At 42.0% G+C, this 15,084-nt stretch overlaps 1 long non-coding RNA gene across 1 annotated transcript; it reads left to right on the top strand.

Moving 5' to 3' along the window:
• Positions 1-419: 419 nt before the first annotated feature.
• Positions 420-14,406, top strand: LOC105870566 (uncharacterized). The gene is made up of 2 exons (XR_001153683.2): positions 420-498; positions 14,137-14,406. It is a non-coding gene; the product is annotated as an uncharacterized LOC105870566 (long non-coding RNA).
• Positions 14,407-15,084: the final 678 nt, after the last annotated feature.

Here is a 15,084-nt window from a genome sequence, read left to right as displayed (position 1 = left end):
AAGGTTCCTGGCCCCATGAACTGCATAGGTGGGGAGAGTTTGTGCCGGAGCTGGCAGCTAAGTGGGACAGGGTCAGGCCACAGGGGCCTGAGGTTGGAGGGTTCATGTAGCTGGATGTGGAAGCCCATGGGCCCAGGAGTCTAGGGAGTTTGATTTCTGCAGCTGCACACTTGTGAGCAAGAAGGACTGATCTGGGAGGGAGCAGCCCTCTCCCTGGGTGGGGCTTTCTGTCCTCTGCTTTCCATATTCTGCAGCTGTTTTGGTTGCTCAAGCTTCTCTTAGTGTTCCCTGGATGGTCACCCAGGAGGAGACTCGAGAGGAGGCAAGGAAGGAGAGAGAGGGTGCAGTGTGGCCTTGGGGAATACTCTCCTCTGCCTGGAGATCTGTTGGGAATGTATGAACACACAATGAATCCTGTTGCCATGGAGCTTGGCTAACAAATCCCTGAGGCTAAAGTGCCCTACATTGGCTCTGGTCCAGCCCATTGCCACCATCCAGGTCAGCAGGTTTTCCCTAAGACCTATGAATGGGTCATTGTGACCCTGTCTGAGGTTATCTTAGCCCTTAGAGACCAGGGAATGAAGAGGGGTGTCGATTTGTGGGTAATAGCTAGCAGGTCTTTCCTTTTGCTGAATGGTGCTCTGTCTGTCTGTCCTGTCCCTGTTTCTCTCTCTCTCTCAGTCTCATTTTCACTGTTTTTTTTTTTGAGACAGAGTCTCGCTTTGTTGTCCAGGCTAGAGTGAGTGCCGTGGTATCAGCCTAGCTCACAGCAACCTCAAACTCCTGGGCTCAGGCAATCCTCCTGCCTCAGCCTCCTGAGTAGCTGGGACTACAGACATGTGCCACCATGCCCGGCTAATTTTTTCTATATATATATTAGTTGGCCAATTAATTTCTTTCTATTTATAGTAGAGACAGGGTCTCGCTCTTGCTCAGGCTGGTTTCGAACTTCTGACCTCGAGCAATCTGCCCGCCTCGGCCTCCCAGAGTGCTAGGAGTACAGGTGTGAGCCACCTCGCCCAGCCTCATTTTCACTCTTACAGACATACACACACATGACGGGGCAGGCTGGGTCAGTCATTTGTGAATTCGTTCACCACATGTTGGCGGAGTGCCTGCGAGGTGCTTTTCTAATGCTGTGGATAGATCTGGCAGTCAACAAGGTAGCAAATGTCCCTGCCCTCGTGGGGCTTTTTCCATTATGGTAGAGAGAAGTCCTTAAGAAAGGTTATTTAGATACTCAACAGATATTAATTGAATGAATAAAGTAATATACATCTTTTGGATTGCTAAATAAAATAAGAAAAATGTTTTGGATAATTTCTTTTGATTTATTGATATTATTGCCTCTCTTAATGGAAATAGTTGGACACAGACTCTTAAAACAGAGTAATTGAAAAGAGAATGCTCAGGCTTTGGAATTATCCTAGACTTGGGTTCAATTCCTGACTGTCACATAAACTAAAGGACCTTCAACTTTAGCTTCCTAATCTGTAAAATGGGGATAATGTTATCTTCTGCATGGATTATTTTAGGACTATAAATAGTATATATAAGAATCTGACACTTTGACACTCAGTAGGAACCCAGTAAATGAAAGCCATCATTACCACTATCATTCATTCCCACTGTCACTACCACGACCACCGTCACTGGCAGGGAACAGGAGACTGGATTGAGAGTTGGGATAAGGAAATGGGGTCAGCAGGCAGGGCTCCCTTTGCATGGCTAGTTCCCTAGCAATTGCATTTGTAAGTTTCTGTTTTGCATGCTGGCAGGTTTTTGCATGCTATCTCCTTATTACTATCCTGCAGGTTCCTCCTTGTATGCCTAACTGCCACCTCTTTCTGGTTACCCTCAACCCTTCTGAGCCAGAGCTCTTCCCTATCTCCTGTGGGCTGGCAGCTGCTGCAGAGGACACAGGATGCATGAGACAGGGTCCTGTCCTGCACAGAGGTTATTTCATGTATGGAAACTTAAGGGCTTCAACTCTCACAAGGCAAATGTAACAAAGTGGGTGAACACAGGTTCCCCAAGGGTGGTCCTTGTCGCTGAAGGGTGGAGACGCTGCAGGGAGAAAGGCTTTAGGAAAGGCAGGGGACAGAGAGAGTGATGAGTCAAGCTAACATGGATTGGAAACCTATGTTCTGTCAACAGAAAAGAACCCAAACTCTTGAATTAATTTTTGTATATGATGAAAGATAGGGATCCTGTTTCATTCTTCTGCATATGGCTGTCCAGTTTTCCCAGCACCATTTATTGATTAGGGCCTCCTTTCCCAGTGTATGTTGTCAGCTTTGTTGAAGATCAGTTGGTTGTAGGTAGATAATTTTATTTCTGTATCCTCTGTTCTGTTCTTTGGTCTATTTCTCTACTTTTTTTCAAGATGAACAAAAGACTTAAATGTAAGGCATGAAACCAGAAAAATTCTAGAAGAAAACATAGGAAAAACTCTTTTAGGCTGGGGTGCGGTGGCTCACACCTATAATTCTAGCACTCTGGGAGGCTGAGGCAGGAGGATTACTCGAGCCCAGGAGTTTTTTTTTGTTTTTTTCAGCATATTACTGGGGGTACAAATGTTTAGGTTACATATATTGCCTTTGCCTTGCCCTAGTCAAAGCCCAGGAGTTTGAAGTTGGTGTGAATTAGGTTGATGCCATGGCATGCTAGCGTGGGCAACAGAGCGAGACTATGTCTCAAAAAAAAAAAAAGAAGAAGAAAAGAAACCCTTCTAGACATCAGTCTAGGCAAAGAATTTATGACTAAGACCCCAAAGGCAAATACAGCCATAACAAAAATAAATAAATGGGACTTCCTTAAATTAAAAAGCTTCTGCACAGCAAAGGAAATAATCAACAGAGTAAATAGACAACCTACAGAATGGGAGAAAATATTTGTAAGCTATGCATTTGATAAAGGGCTAATATCTAGAGTCTACAAACTACTCAAACAAATCAACAAGAAAAAAATGAACAAACCCATTAAAAAGTGGGCAGAAAACATGAATAGAAAATTTTAAAAAGAAGATAGGCCGCCTGGCTTGGTGGCTCATGCTTGTAATCCTGGCATTCTGGGAGGCTGAGGTGAGAGGATTGCTTGAGGTCAAGAGATCAAGACCAGCCTGAGCAAGAATGACACTCCTATCTCTACACAAAATAGAAAAATTAGCCAGGCATGGTAGCGCATGCCTGTAGTCCCTGCTACCCACGTGGCTGAGGCAGGAGGATCATTTGGGCCCAGGAGTTGGAGGTTACTGTGAGCTATGATGACATCCCTGAACTCTAGCCCAGGCAACAGAGTGAGACTCTGTCTCAAAAAGAAAAAAAAAAAAAAAAAGGAAGGAAGATAAAGAAATGGCCTACAAACATATGAAAAAGTGGTCAGCATCCCTAATCTTCAAGGACATGCAAAGTAAAACCACAATGAGATAGCACCTTACCCCTGTCAGAATTATTAAAAAGTCAACAAACAATAGATTCTGGCATGGATGCAGAGAGCAAGGAACACTTATGCCCTATTGGTGGGACTGCAAATTATTACAACTTCTATGGAAAAGAGTGTAGAGATTCCGCAAAGAAATAAAAGTAGACTTACCATTCAATTCAGCAATCCCATTACTGGGTATCTACCCAAAGGAAAAGAAGTCATTTTAACAAAAAGACACCTGCACTCGAATGTTTATCTTAGCACAATTGTAAAGATGTGGAATCAACCTATGTGCCCAACAATCCATGAGTGGACTAACAAAATTTGGTCTATATACATAACATGTACTACTTAGTCATAAAAAGGAATAAAATAATGTCTTTTGCAGTAACTTGAATAGAACTGGAGATCATTATTCTAAGTGAAGTATCTCAGGGATGGAAAAACAAGCACCACATGACTCTCAACTGAGAGCTAAACGATGGGCACACATGAGTGCAAAGAGATGTAAAGGCCATTGGCATCCAAGAAACGGTGAGGGGTCAAAACTTACTTATTGGGTACAATGAACACTATTCTGGTGATGGGCACACTAAAAGCTCTGACTTAAGCATTATGCAGGTTCATGTAACAAAAATGTTTGTACCCCCTTGGTATTTTGGGGAATAAAAAGCACCCAAACTCTGTAAAATAATTTAAAGAGGTTTATTATTAGTCGAATATGTGCAACCATGTCCCAGAGAGCCATATCCAAGAATCCTTGCATGAGTAATCTCACGTGGTTGGGTTACGGTTTGGTTTTATACATTTTAGGGAGACAGGAATCCAACGAAAAGTCATAAATCAATGGAACATGGAAGGCACACATTGGTTTGGCCAGAAAAGGTGCGACATCTCGAGTGGGGGATTACAGATTATGGATAGGTTTAAAGATTCTTTGGTTTGTAATTGGTTAAAGAAATGAAATTTGTGAGCAAATGTTAACATTGGAGGAAGGGAAAAAAAAAGAAGGAAATGAGGAAGGCCGGGCGAGGTGGCTCACGCCTGTAATCCTAGCACTCTGGGAGGCCGAGGCCAGGAGTTCGAAACCAGCCTGAGCAAGAGTGAGATCCCATCTCTACTAAAAACAGAAAGAAATTAGCAGGACATCTAAAAATATATAGAAAAAATTAGCCGGGCATGGTGGCGCATGCCTGTAGTCCCAGCTACTAGGAAGGCTGAGGCAGGAGGATTGCTTGAGCCCAGAAGATTGAGGTTGCTGTGAGCTAGGCTGATGCCATGGCACTCACTCTAGCCTGGGCAACAAGCGAGACTCTGTCTCAAAAAAAAAAAAAAATGGAAAGTAGAAAAAATTTTTGTTGTTTTTTTTGTTTTGTCTCAATCTTGCTAAGGCTGGTTTCAAATTCCTGACCTCGAGCAATCCGCTCACCTTGGCCTCCCAGAGTGTTAGGATTCCAGGCATGAGCCACTGCACCCGGCCTAAAACTTTTTGATGATTTAAGAGCAAAATCTAAAATCCAGGCCGAGCATGGTAGCTCATACCTGTAATCCTAGCACTCTGGGAGGCCGAGGCAGGCGGATCGCTCGAGGTCAGGAGTTTGAAACCAGTCTGAGCGAGACCCCGACTCTACTAATAATAGAGATTAATTGAACAATTAAAAAAATATATATACAAAAAATTAGCCAGGTATGGTGGCGCATGCCTGTAGTCCCAGCTACTCGGGAGGCTAAGGCAGTAGATTCGCTTGAGCCCAGGAATTTGAGGTTGCTGTGAGCTAGGCTGATGCCACGGCACTCACTCTAGCCTAGGCAACAAAGTGAGACTGTCTCAAAACAAAAAAACAAAATCCAAAAGCAAGGTTATGAACTTATCTACAAGCATTAACTTATCTATAAACTGTTTTAACCTTGGATTTAGTTAGGGACTTATAGCAATTTGTTATATAAAACATAAGCATTGTTAACCATTTAAGCTAAGGAATTTAGAGACTTTTGTTGTACAGCAACATTTTTTGCAGTCATTTTAGTAATTTGTCCTAAAGTAGCCAATAAATTTCTTATTATACATCGGTTTGCATAAACCCCATAACTGGGAACAACCCAGAAAACTGTGTCACCAGGTATCTTGATATTCTCTCTGTAATTTACTTTTAAGTCTGTGGGAGACAGGATATACTTTATGGTTAGGATGGATGCCGGGATCACATGGCCCGAAAAGGCAAAGTCCCTCCTTTTGTCAGCTCTTTAGGCATCTGTGTGTCCGTTGATGATCTGGACTGTCTGAATTAATTTCATTCCTCGAAATTGGCCCTTACAATCTCACATGCTCCCTCTTCCATGATAGTCCGTGGTCCTAAAGGAAGGATATCTGTAGTTTTTGCAGCAGGGGGTTGGCAATGGAGAGCAGATTGGGGCCAGTGGGACTGAATAGTTTTTAAATCCTGGAGATATCAGGTAAACTTTGCTATTTACTTAATATTTGTCTTGACTCTGGAAAACAAAGCAAAAAGAATCAATAATGCTTTAAATAAAAAGTCATAAAAAATGGCTGGGTGAAGTGGCTCACACCTGTAATCCTAGCACTCTGGGAGGCTGAGGTAGGCGGATCATTTGAGCTCAAGGATCTGAGCAAGAGTGAGACCCCATCTCTACTAAAAAGATAGAAAGAAATTAGCTGGACAACTAAAAATATATAGAAAAACTTAGCCAGGCATGGTGGTACATACCTATAGTCCCAGCTACTCGGGAGGCTGAGGCAGCAGGATTCCTTGAGCCCAGGAGTTTGAGGTTGCTTTGAGCTAGGCTGACTCCATGGCACTCTAGCAACAGATTGAGACTCTGTCTCAATAAATAAATAAAATAAAAAAATTTCATATTCGACAATGCTTCCTGTATGGTTTTAACATACCAAATAAGCCTAAATTGTCTCTCTTGGACTTTTAGTGGCTCTATTATTAAAAAGCTAGTTTGAGGTTAAAAAGGATGAATTTAGAATTTTGTTTTTGTAAAGTCTGTCAAATATTAAAGTTTTTTTTTTTTTTTTTTGAGACAGAGTCTCGCTTTGTTGCCCAGGCTAGAATGAGTGCCATGGCATCAGCCTGGCTCACAGCAACCTCAATCTCCTGGGCTCAAGCGATCCTTCTGCCTCAGCCTCCCAAGTGGCTGGGACTACAGGCATGCGCCACCATGCCCGGCTAATTTTTTCTATATATATTATTTGGCCAATTAATTTCTTTCTATTTATAGTAGAGACGGGGTCTCACTCTTGCTCAGGCTGGTTTCGAACTCCTGACCTCGAGCAATCCGCCCGCCTCGGCCTCCCAGAGAGCTAGGATTACAGGCGTGAGCCACCGCGCCCGGCCAAATATTAAAGTTTTAAAACATTTGTTCAAAATAGAATCACAAGTCACTGTAAAATATGGTCATTTATTTAACCAAGAGTGTTAGTCATCAAAAGACTTTAACTTCCTGTATTGACAGGAAGTTACGTGGGTGTAAAAATCTTAAACCTTCTAAAGTTTAGTTTTTCTAGTTAGTTAAAAACCTAATAAAGATAACACAGGGATTATCTTGGTAAAGTATAAAATCTTTGTTTCTTTTAGGCCAGTTACTCAAAAAGCAAAAAAAAAAACCTTGCGTAGGACGATTAAAAAAATTTTTGTTTGTTTTTTATGGGAAGCCCATTTAGATAACTTGGAAGTTAAACCTGATAAAAAGTGTACTTGAATTAATCAGACACAGCAAGGTGTAACACAGCAAGAGTGTGTCGTAGGTATATGATATAGAGGAATGTGAATGACAAATGTAGTACATTGAGTAGGGGAACAAATGACTCTTAGCAACAGCATCAGAAGTTTTCTGACCATATTAAACAATTAAGACATGTCAAGAAAAGCCAAGACTATAGTATTCAGTTATACTGGAGGAAAACATTGTTTTTCTAAACCATTAAGATAAAACATTATAGCATCAGGCCATAACAACAGCAGGGAAAAAAAATTATAGGAGCTGATGAAAAGTTGAAGAGTTACCATCCCAGCCTTTTTATGGGGAGAAAAAGTTGAGATCAGTTAGACATAGTAAAGTTGAACTTTTATGATATAGTCTGAGGATTTTTTTTTTAATTAAAAAAGTGAAAGAGTTTATATAATTAAAATTTATTCATGTAATTTCATTAAGTACAAATTAATCTTTTAAGAAACTTTGTTGTTTTAGCTAAAAATTTTCCTTTTTAATTATAGCCAACTTGATCACATACAAAATTCCTTCATAAATTCCCTTCTATGAGCCTTATGCTGACTTGCACAGACCATCTACAATATGCTTAAGCTTTCTGTTTTGTCTTAAATTCCCCTTTTCTTAAAGAACCAGTTATTTTATTTTAGGACAAAAATTTACCATTCAAAATGCTTTCTTTTTTTCTTTCTTTCTTTCTTTTTTTTTTTTTTTTGAGACAGAGTCTCACTTTGTTGCCCAGACTAGAGTGAGTGCCTTGGCGTCAGCCTAGCTCACAGCAACCTCAGACTCCTGGGCTCAAGCGATCCTACTGCCTCAGCCTCCCGAGTAGCTGGGACTACAGGCATGCGCCACCATGCTTGGCTAATTTTTTGTATATATATTAGTTGGCCAATTAATTTCTTTCTATTTATAGTAGAGACGGGGTCTCGCTCTTGTTCAGGCTGGTTTCCAAATCCTGACCTTGAGCAATCCACCCGCCTCGGCCTCCCAGAGTGCTTGGATTACAGGTGTGAGCCACCAGCCTCGAGATGCTTTCTTATACAATATTCTCCTTTCTATTTGACGGCTTTCTAACCAAAAATATATTTTTATATTCATAGCTTTCTTTTTTTTTTTTTTTTTTATAGACTCTTACTCTGTTGCCTGGGCTAGAGTGCCATGGCATCAGCCTAGCTCACAGCAACCTCAAGTAATCCTTCTGCCTCAGCCTCCTGAGTAGCTGGGACTACAGGCATGCGCCACCATGTCTGGCTAATTTTTTGTATATGTATTTTTAGTTGGTCGATTAATTTCTTTCTATTTTTAGTAGAGACAGGGTCTTGCTCTTGCTCAGGCTGGTTTCCAACTCCTGACCTTGAGTGATCCTCCTGTCTCTCTTGGCCTCCCAGAGAGCTAGGATTACAGGCATGAGCCACCACGCACCTGGCCCATAGCTTTCTTTATATCACTCTGTTTCCTACTTATTAGTTCCGCTTTTATTTTTCTTGCTTCCTTTTCGTAAAATAAGTTATGCTGAGGAAGGGCAGAGAAACCTTGAGGCTTCTTTAGTCAGTTCAGCCTGTCAAAATGCAATATTTTGGGTAAAATATTTCTAATTTTTTTCACTGTTACATATCAGTATCTTATAAATGAGAGCCATTTTATAATTGTTAGACATGTGCTTTCCTATAATTTTTTATTAATTGAAAATGACCTAGTCATTTAACAAGTGTCTTTTATTTAATAAAACTGTTTTTTTTTTTTTTTTTGAGACAAAGTCTTGCTTTGTTGCCCAGGCTAGAGTGAGTGCTGTGGTGTCAGCCTGGCTCAAAGCAACCTCAAACTCCTGGGCTCAAGCAATCCTACTGCCTCAAGCCTCCCTAGTAGCTGGGACTACAGGCATGTGCCACCATGCTCAGCTAATTTTTTCTATATATATTAGCTGGCCAATTAATTTCTTTCTATTTATAGTAGAGATGGGTCTTGCTCTTGCTCAGGCTGGTTTCGAACTCCTGACCTCGAGCAATCTGCCCGCCTCAGCCTCCCAGAGTGCTAGGATTACAAGCATGAGCCACCGCACCCGGCCTATTTAATAAAACTAAGATTCTAAATTATATGAAAAGTTTATTTGTAAGCATTTTATCCCATTTACATTTACCTAATTAATTTATTTATCTTAACAGTTTACTTAGATCTCAGTTCTCATTTTAAGTTATTTTCTGTTAACTATTTTTATATTCTGTGAATTAGATATATAACACAGAGCAGGAATCAAAATATAGTTGTTTTTTTTTTTTTTTTTTTGAGACAGAATCTCACTTTTGTTGCCCAGGCTAGAGTGAGTGCCGTGGCGTCAGCCTCGCTCACAGCAACCTCAAATTCCTGGGCTCAAGCGAATCTACTGCCTTAGCCTCCCGAGTAGCTGGGACTACAGGCATGTGCCACCATGCCCGGCTAATTTTTTGTATATATACTTTTAGTTGGTCAATTAATTTCTTTCTATTTTTAGTAGAGACGGGGTCTCGCTCAGGCTGGTTTCGAACTCCCGACCTCGAGCAATCCGCCCGCCTCGGCATCCCAGAGTGCTAGGATTACAGGCGTGAGCCACCGCGCCTGGCCCAAAATATAGTTTTAATTACTCCTTTTAAACTCAAAATATCGTATCAAGAAAACAAACAAATGTATTCTAGTAAGACTTGCTATTTTGAACAATGAAACATCTTTTCTAAGTTTTATAAATATAGTAGAAATTTTAGTACACATCTTGTTTAAAGGTGTGACTAATTATATTTCCTTCCAAAATACCAACATCCCGAAACAAAATCTATTGACATTGTAGGGATCTAAGGTCTCTGGCCTCCTCAAAATTTAGCCATATTGTAGTGATCAAAGGCCCCTGTGCCCATTAAGGTTCGCTGAAAAAATCACTGACATGAGGCAGATTGATTAACAGAAGGAAAAATTACAAACCTATTTTAACATGTCTACATGGGAGAATTCAGAATGAAAACTCAAAGATACAGGGGATCTAATGCTAACAGGCTGATGGGGAACCCACCAAGGCCTTTCTGGTCTAGCTTCTGTTTGGCCTCTCTGAGTGTGTGTTCCTTCTTTCTGGGTATGGGGCAGCGCCCTTTCTGAAATGGGGGTTTACAGTCAAACAAAGTAGGTCATATAATTACTTTATGGCCAGCTTTTATATGGAATAATTTTAGGTTTTATGGCTGGTTTTCTGGAAAAAGTTCTGGCTTTTTTGACACACCTTGGGGAATAGGTATTCTGGTTTCTACGGCTAGCCCCAGGGACTAATGGGACGGAGGGGCAAGAGGACTAGGCAAGGTCAGAGAACTGTGGCTTCTGAAGCCTTCGTTTTAGGGTACTGTATTTTGAGCCCCATCAACATGATACCACCTGACTATAAGCCAAACAAACCTTCAATGTCAATCCTTAGCATCTCAAGCAACAACACAGAATTGTAACGTGTTTTTTTTCAGGTGAGGATTAAGATCAAGCTATTTTAAGAACAATCTAAATAGTCTCAAAACATTTTCCAACTTGAGTATAAACTTGAGTAGATGTGATACTTCCAAAAAGTGAGATTGTTTTGAGATTTTCCTTGGATTCCCAAAACAACCAACTTGTCCATTTTAAAATAAATTTTTATACAAAAATTAACAGTTTAGGGATTTTTTAAAAAAATTTTCCTATGCATAGGATTTTGCTATGGAAAAACAATGCACATATAATTTAATCACAGGCTAGCAAGCAAAGAGTAGAACAAATAAAGAATGGGGAAAAACTGAGGCCTCTGATTTGGTTTAGGCTCTTGTAATTACAGTTCCTAGGGCAGCTTTTATATCCCCAACAGTATTGTTTATATCAGATAATAGAGTGAGTTAGAAACAGATATTACGTGTACCTTTCTATAGATAGACACTGAAATTGGTATAAGAAGCTGGGATCTACAACTAGGATTAAAAGACCAAAACCAAATATCTTGGCCGGGTGCGGTGGCTCATGCCTGTAATCCTAGCACTCTGGGAGGCCGAGGTGGGCAGATTTCTCGAGGTCAGGAGTTCGAAACCAGCCTGAGCAAGAGTGAGACATGTCTCTACTATAAATAGAAAGAAATCAATTGGCCAACTAATATATATAGAAAAATTGAGCCAGGCATGGTGGCGCATGCCTGTAGTCCCAGCTACTCGGGAGGCTGAGGCAGGAGGATCGCTTGAGCCCAGGAGTTTGAGGTTGCTGTGAGCTAGGCTGACGCCAAGGCACTCACTCTAGTCTGGGCAACAAAGTGAGACTCTGTCTCAAAAAAAAAACAGAAACCAAATATCTTCATAAACCTTTGACCATAAGTTTCTATTTTTATGCTCTTATTACTTGCTAGTTATTTTAATTTACTGACATTTTATTTTTGTTTGGGCATGTCTACATTTTTACCGAAGTAAGGACCTTAAAGTTAAACACATGAGTATTTTTGTCAATAACTCAGGAGATTTAGCTATTATCATTAGACCAACAATATTAAATTATCCTTACTTACCAAACTTACAAACATAGATCATTTTGGTTTTGTCTGGGTTTATAATTTTATAAACTTCGCGTTCAATCCTGACATTTTAAAAACATAAAAATGACCAGTAAATCCAGGCAAAAATGTATGCTGACAATTCGAAGACATTTTTATTTTTACTTTATTAATAATAATTTTTAACCCCGCTTATTTACCAAAGATTACTAAATTCATGTGAACTTGAGAAGCATTTGGATTCATTTAATTATGAGTGCTCTCTCATTTATAGGCAAATCTGATACCATGTAGACACAACATATAATGCATATACATACAAAAAACCCCTACATCCAAATACATACACAACCACGCACATGCACACAAAGCTCCAATAGCTTTTATCTCAGAACTCTAGCTATGAGATAGTAACACAAACTCACCAGTTTACAAAACAACTGGATCCAGATTACTCTTAACAAATTGGAACTCGTTCACGTGGCTAAACTTTTGTTGCCCCGATAGATAATCTAATAAAGACTGTGGGTCAAAGTTTTGGATAAAACATTTTCCATGGCAGTTTGATTTTTAAAACCTCTTTTGTCCTCCCCCCCTTTTTTCAGTTTAAAATGAGTTTTCCTGGCCGTGGGCCATGGCTCATGCCTGTAATCCCAGCACTCTGGGAGGCTGAGGCGGGAGGATCGCTCAAGGTCAGGAGTTCAAAACCAGCCTGAGCAAGAGTTAGACCTGATCTCTAGTATAATTACAAAGAAATTAATTGGCCAACTAAGTATATATATATATATGAAATTAGCCGGGCACGGTGGCACATGCCTGTAGTCCCAGCTACTCGGGAGGCTGAGGCAGGAGGATCACTTGAGCCCAGGAGTTTGAGGTTGCTGTGAGCTAGGCTGATGCCAGGGCACTCTAGCCTAGACAACACAGTGAGACTCTGTCTCAATTAAATAAATAAATAAATAAATAAATAAATAAATAAATAAAATGAGTTTTCCATGCTTGCATTTTAGCCAGAACTGGCTGCAAGATCTCCAAGTAGCCTTGAATTAGTAATACCATAAACATTGAGTTTATCTCAACAACATACACATGGACTCTGCAGTGTCTACTGTGGACTGGTGCCCTGCCAGGCAGAGGCTGGCACTGAGATAGGACCACGCACAGGCACCAGAGGAAACTGCCCTGTCTCCAGGGGGCTGTGGTCTGAAGCTGCTGGGTTGGCGCCATGGTGCGAGTAAGCCCAGTGGCTCGTGGCAAGTGAACGTACCAGCATGGCTGGAACAGAAGCTGCTAGGGTTCAGCCTGGAGCTTCCAGAAATGCACCCGAGCCACCTTTGACTCACGGTCATGCAGTCAACTGCCAGATCCTTGAAGCTGGTTCTAGCTTGATTCCACCCCTGTCTTCCTGCCCCTACTCCTACTGCACCAGAGGCCTCCGTACCTGCTGTCTGCAATAGCCTCCTTTCCAGTGTCCAGCCTCCAGCCTTTGCCCCTACTATACAACCCACGCACCTCTGCCAGCTTAATTTCCCTAACACGCAGCTTTAACCTTTCCACCCTTCTGCCCCCACCTGCATCGGCCCCTCTGGCCAACGGAATAGACTCTGTCTGGCCTTCGAAGCCCTCAATCCCATCCTCCTCCCCACCACCCAGCCCTTCCACTCTTCCATAGCAATCCTGATTTTGTGCAATGGTTCATCACATTTCCAGGTCTTTTCCATCTGTAGCTTACTTTTCTAAGTTCAGCTCACTCAAGGGCTCTCCTCTTCCTCTGAAGCCCTATAGCACATGTCTGAATCAGTTACTTATCTGAAATCAATATTTTGTTGATAAGGCACAGAAGGTAGACATTATTTATATAAGGGCTCAATGTATACACTTATATCTTTATACCCTGTCTCTCTGGGTTTCCACATCTTTATTTGTGTACATTTGGGTGAGTGTACACAGTGAACACCTGCTGTTTTTGCCTGTTCAGCATCTCACCCCTGTCTTTCGGCGACTCACCTCTTTTTGCCTCCCTTCTATACAGGTTGGTGGGGGCTGATTGCTCATCCCCAGGGGCTTGGGCACAGGATCTAGTCCCATGAAAATGACAGTATTCTGGTTGGGCGTGGTGGCTCACGCCTGTAATTCTAGCACTCTGGGAGGCCGAGGAGGGTGGATTGCTCGAGGTCAGGAGTTCGAAACCAGCCTGAGCAAGAGCGAGACCCTGTCTCTACTATAAATAGAAATTAATTAATTGGCCAACTAATATATATAGAAAAAATCAGCCGGGCGTGGTGGTGCATGCCTGTAGTCCCCGCTGCTCAGGAGGCTGAGGCAGTAGGATCGCTTGAGCCCAGGAGTTTGAGGTTGCTGTGAACTAGCCTGACACCATGGTACTCACTCTAGCCTGGGCAACAAAGCAAGACTCTGTCTCAAAAAAAAATTACAGTATTCTATCCTCCTGGCCACAGGGATAGCATGTGGCCTACATCAGCCCAGTAAGAGTCAGCCTGGAACTCCAGCCTGATGTATGAGGAAAGAGGTGCTCCCTTGGGGGTCATCCTTGTGTGGAGATGGCCTGGCCAAGAATGACACTAACGTGGAGGAAAATGGAGCCAACAGAGGTGGAGAAAGACAGGTCCTGATGACATCACCGAGCCCCTCATTTGGGTAGGCCGGAAGCCAAATGTGCCCCTGAACTTCCCAATTGTGAGAGCAAATAAATGATCTTTTATGCTTAAGCCTACTTGAGTTGGGTTCAGTCACTTGCAATCAAGAACGTGTACCGTGTATTTGGGCTTGGATATGCGTGTTATATATGGCCGTGTGTGCACAGGTATGTGTGTGTTGTGCACAGGAGAGCGGTGAGCATGTGGCCGTGGTGGGTGGCGCGCACTCACACTCACGTGTGTCTTGCCATGTGAGGTGGTTGTGTGCCTTAGAGTATGTGTGTGGGTGACACCTTGAGCAGGCAGGTGGGGGCGCGTGTGAACCTGAGTGTGAACGTGAGGGGGTCAGAGGGGATGTGTGCCTGGGCCTGGGGTTGTGTGTGCAGCGGGGGGCGTGTGAGGGCTTGTTTGTTTGTTTGTTCTGGGAGAGAACCTGTCTCCTGTGTGTCCTTTGTATACTGTCGACCCAGATAAATGACTGAGGCAAAAATCTCAATCAATGAAGGTTTATTAAGCTAAGATTTTGAGGACATCCCCGGGCAAACACTAACTGCAGACAAGCTGTAGCTGTTTTTCTGAAGGGGAAGCTGGAACCTTCAGCATTTTAAAGACATGCAGAGAGAAGGCAAAAGGCAAGGGTGGGGGATGATGAGGTAGTGGTTACATAAGAAATCCACATTTTACATAAAATAAGGGAATGAAGGAAGCATCGATTATGTAGATGTCTCTGGGTAGGTGGAAGAATGTCTG

The sequence above is a fragment of the Microcebus murinus genome, chromosome 10 (genome assembly GCF_040939455.1).
Source record: "Microcebus murinus isolate Inina chromosome 10, M.murinus_Inina_mat1.0, whole genome shotgun sequence".
NCBI lineage: Eukaryota > Metazoa > Chordata > Mammalia > Primates > Cheirogaleidae > Microcebus > Microcebus murinus.
The sequence above is the reverse complement of the archived record's forward strand: the minus strand, read 5'-3'. Positions and strand labels throughout refer to the sequence as shown.